The 5,018-nt window shown below is 38.8% G+C and overlaps 1 non-coding gene across 1 annotated transcript; it reads right to left on the bottom strand.

Moving 5' to 3' along the window:
* Positions 1-1,459: 1,459 nt before the first annotated feature.
* Positions 1,460-1,531, bottom strand: TRNAN-GUU (transfer RNA asparagine (anticodon GUU)). The gene has a single exon. It is a non-coding gene; the product is annotated as a tRNA-Asn (tRNA).
* Between the last annotated feature and the right edge of the window lie 3,487 nt (positions 1,532-5,018).

The following is a 5,018-nucleotide window of genomic DNA, read 5'->3' as shown; positions in this document are numbered from 1 at the left end:
GCAACTTTCATTAGTAAAACTCTAAAAGTTTAAAATATAAACGATACTTATAAAGTTACTGCAAGTTCAGAATATTGAGGAAAATATATGTGTTATAGTGTCGAATGGACTGTAAGAGTACTTGCAAACACTTTTTTTTTTCAATAAGACAACGTAAATTTCCTTGTTACTCCGGTTGTGTACTCGAAAAACGTTAGTTTCATGTAAGTGCGCCTGCTGTTTTGTCTACTCTGCAATACATCAGGCGTAATCGCTCGATAACCGACTATCCGGTCCGATGTTAATCCTAGCCAGTTGTAGCTCCTACCAGTCGAATCTAAACCAGTTGTATGCGCTGTTTTGCAGGTCTCTAACTGGTGGCAAGCATTCAGCCGCCAAGCGACCGTAGGTTGTCCAGCTCAAGTGCGAAGTATGGCAACAGAGCAACCAGAGATTGCACCGCTGTAAGCTGACAACAGCGACTTCTTTCGGTACACGCTCACACATATTAGAGCAGTGGAAATGTGAAGTGGTAAATATTATCCAGTTAAGAATAGTATTAGCACTCTGAGTTAATCCACAAGCATTTACTAGTAGTTCTTACAGCATAACTTTAATTATGGCAGGGAAAGAAAAAAAAGAGAAAGTGGACAGTGAATGTTCTGTGTTTAAACAACAATGGAGTTGGAACTATTTTATGATTGAAACTGGAAATGAAGTAATTATGCCTGATTTGTAACGAATCAGTTGCTGTCTTTAAAGTATATAATATTCGCAGGCATTATGAAATCAAACATTTTTCAAAATTTTCACAATTTATGGGGAAGTTACGGGATGATAAATTTGAAGCAATGAAGCGTGGACTATCATCTCAACAGAATATTTTCAAGGTACAGGGATCAGACAATGAAGCAGCAACAGTGGCTAGTTTCGCATGAACTGGCGAAAAGGGCAAAATCTTTTAGTGATGGTGAATTTATTAAATCGTGCATGATAATGGCGGCAAAGGAGATTTGTCCTGAGAAAGTAGATTTATTTAAGAAAATTAACCTTTCAGTAGCCTACATACAGTTGCTCGCAAAGTGGAAGATATTGCCAAAAACATAAGTTGAATGAAGAAAGGAAACAGTCTGAAAGTGTAGTTTTAGGTCAATAAAACACAAAATTTGAATATTAATGTTATTTATGAGCTTTGTTTATTAGACTTAATTTAAACTTACGTGACTTGGCCCGCGATTTTTTCTCGGATGGTTAATTTGGCCCTCGCTATGAAAAGTTTGGCAAGCCCTGGTCTAAACAAGACAGAAAAGTTCCCATGTATATCCGGAAACAAATGTCTGTTGAGGTATGGGTCATTCTTTGTTGTGGCTTATTATAGTCAAAGGTTTAAAAACAATAAAACAAAGGTTCACATGCAAATCAAGATTTTCAGGTATAACTCCCTGTAAAGTTGATTTGAATAATTTCGAGGGAAAAATTGTTCCGGAGCCGGGTATCGAACCCGGGACCTTTGGTTTAACGTACCAACGCTCTACCACTGAGCTACTCTGGAACTCTAACCGACACCGATCCAATTTTTCCCTCTATATCCACAGACCTCAAAGTGGGCTGACAACCGTCAAGCAACCAACTTCGAGTGCACACTAACTCCGTGTTAGTGTCAGTGTGCACTCGAAGTTGGTTGCTTGACGGTTGTCAGCCCACTTTGAGGTCTGTGGATATAGAGGGAAAAATTGGATCGGTGTCGGTTAGAGTTCCAGAGTAGCTCAGTGGTAGAGCGTTGGTACGTTAAACTAAAGGTCCCGGGTTCGATACCCGGCTCCGGAACAATTTTTCCCTCGAAATTATTCAAATCAAATTCACAGGGAGTGATACCTGAAAATCTTGATTTGCATAATACACGTCACTGTTCGTTAACAGAAAACCACAATTTAACTCACACGGAGTTAGTGTGCACTCGAAGTTGGTTGCTTGACGGTTGTCAGCCCACTTTGAGGTCTGTGGATATAGAGGGAAAAATTGGATCGGTGTCGGTTAGAGTTCCCGAGTAGCTCAGTGGTAGAGCGTTGGTACGTTAAACCAAAGGTCCCGGGTTCGATACCCGGCTCCGGAACAATTTTTCCCTTGAAATTATTCAAAGGTTCACATGTTTTGAAAGTGGGCAGAATTCCTCAATGTAAGTAAACAACCTGGGTAAAATTCCTTAACGTAAGTAAACAGCCTAAGTGTCCTATATGAAATACATTATCATTCCAAAATATCTTCTTACTTATGTAGAGTAGCCAGCAGTATAGACTGTCTTTCTGTCTTAGTTCACTGACCTCTTCTTATTGGTTGTATAGTGCATTAAGGGGATACCGGTGCGATTAAAAAGTTTCAGTACTAAAGTTTAGTTCAATATTTCTAGGCTTTTAGTGCTCAGAGTGGAATAAAAATTTTCATATATGTATGCCGATGTATGTAGCCTATACATATATTCAATGCCTACCCACTTCACTTGCGTGATACAGGTTCCGGATATTGCGGATAGATGGCAGGACTGTGACCCATTTTTAAGTTGCACACTACTTCGGTGGTTCAAGTTGTACATTATGTGGAGAGTTATGCCGTGTACTAGGGTGAGTGTATGTGTAAGTGTTCGTGCAAGTGTAGTGTATGGAATGGGTGAGGGTCATGAAGATGATGAAGGGGAGAAGGGGAATCCAGTGCCGGCACGTAGCCCATTCCTGTCGAATAGCACCAAGGGAGCTGCCAGCTTAACATTTACGTCCGACGGACGAATCTCTATCAACAGTGACGTACGCCTTCTCTTCATATGCACCGCTGAGAGATTTGTGACTTAACGCAGGCCTATTGGTGCACAATCTAGTGAATAGAAATTGTGCACCGCCACCTCTCTTGAAACAAGTAATCCACAAAAATGGAGCCGTAAATACAAAAGTGTATGACGCGAAAATAACTTTGAATTATGGGATAAAAGTGTTCGCTGTACTGAAGTCTGTGTGATGTATCTTGTTTCACTGTGTTGTTATGGTGAAGGGGGAGTGGAGCGGTGCCGTCCATCTGTCCAGTGGCGGAAGGGACTAGTTGATACATTCTGTAGCGCGAAATATATATAACAAAATATCCCTCTTCATACTGTATAGTTCCGTTACTGAGCTTGTCTTTCAAGAAACTGAGTTCCGGTAGCCTGTACAATAACAAGGTTTTGAAAGGGATACTGAAAATTTACAGCCCTCCTATAATCTCCACCCTCATTTGAAGGGACTTGGTTTTATTGCTACTGAGACAAGATAAACCTTACCAGGTATAGCACACAATTACCCTTTCCTCTCGTCGTTAATAAAGACATAAAGATGCGTCACAACTTACACTTCGTTAAGGTAGATTGCTACAACATGTAAACCATATTTAATCAGATAAGTGTATATTATAAACTGCGTGTTTTACTATCTGAAAACAGTAATCCATTATGAGGACGAAAGTAGAGGGCAGAATGTTTGTTTATATTTGGTCTACTTGTCTAGTTGATGAAAAGTGAAGGGGCATGGAGAATCGTTTGAAACACCTGTGCTCCAAAGTGTGGCAGGTTCTACGTTATTTTTCGAAGCTGTTTCACGCATTATATATTATATTGGCAATTGTGTGTTTTATTTGAACTTTACTTTATAGTATCTACAGTTGAAAGAATTTTCAAGCGAATTTCGGCTTGAGTTTGAAAAGAATCCTAATTAGAAGTAAAAAATGCCGTCCTAAATCCCGTCTACCAGATATGATATAATTAAAAGCCTACAATGGCAAACGCTCAGGGGAAATTCTCAATAGGTTTTCAACTGTTTATGATAAGTTTTTACACGTTCAGTTCTTTCATAATGTAAAGACTTCTAATTTTATCTCTTAAGGTTTACTCCTAATAAATGTCTCAGAAAATTCGCTTTAGATACTTCTATTCGTGTTTTTTCGAACTCTCTTAATATTCATGTCTTACTTCCATACAATAAAGCAGGTTTGAGAAGTGAAACAATCAATATAATTAACACATGAGAAAACAACTATACCTAAAAACTATTACTGAATTCATAAACAGATTTAAAAATGTGAAGAAATGACAAAATGTTTGTAAAGTAAATATAGAAAAAATATATCACTGAAATAACAGTTCTTAACACTAGAAAACCTGTACCTTGTAACTTCGTAGAAGCCCGGATGGGACAAAAGATGTCCCATTTTGTATAAATCACGTATTTTACATGATGAAAGGTATAGAATACGTCTACTAGACCATATTTAAAATGCATTATTATCATTACGTAACTACAACTACAACAGTAACAGCTGCTGCTGCTACTGCTACTACAGTAAAACCACAGTCTAGTATATACAGTCGCGAAGCTCAATCGTAGTAAATATGCAAACAGATGGTTGCTCACCACTAGGATCGCTAATATCGCCTCATTACAGGCAATGCAAAATAGTACCGTCACAGTCTATTGTTTCGAGCACCCTCAAAACTCAAGCTTCGTGACTGTATATAGTAGATTGTGGTAAAACCTCGATAAGACGCGCCCCCTTATTACGCTATCCCGTGTAATACGCTTCTTTGTCCGGTCCCTGTACATTTCATATATAACGCCTTTATAAAATACCCCATTTGTTGCGTTGCGCTCAAGTCCCGCATAATACGCTGATTTTGTGAAATATTTTCGATGTAATTTTCAGCAATGTACTGTAACAGCAATGAAACATCTTGGTTACTGAACTCACTGGTGCCATTAACCTGAAAAGTATTGGTATTCGACCCTTTACCTGCGCATTTAAACCTTCATACTTCTTACGCTCTCTTATTCGACTCCTTATCTGCGTGGTTAAAGCCTACATACAGTTACAATACCTCACCCTATTGCTAACCCTCTCTCTCAAATAGCATTCCTTACACGGCCGTAATAACATTCTAGAAATTTTTGCTGGGCAGTTTGTTGTCCTTAGTGTATTGAAGTGTCTGTGAATGTGATTACAATGAGTGTTAAACGAAAAGCGCT

This window comes from Periplaneta americana, chromosome 12 (assembly GCF_040183065.1).
Source record: "Periplaneta americana isolate PAMFEO1 chromosome 12, P.americana_PAMFEO1_priV1, whole genome shotgun sequence".
NCBI lineage: Eukaryota > Metazoa > Arthropoda > Insecta > Blattodea > Blattidae > Periplaneta > Periplaneta americana.
This window is presented reverse-complemented; position numbering and strand designations above follow the sequence as displayed.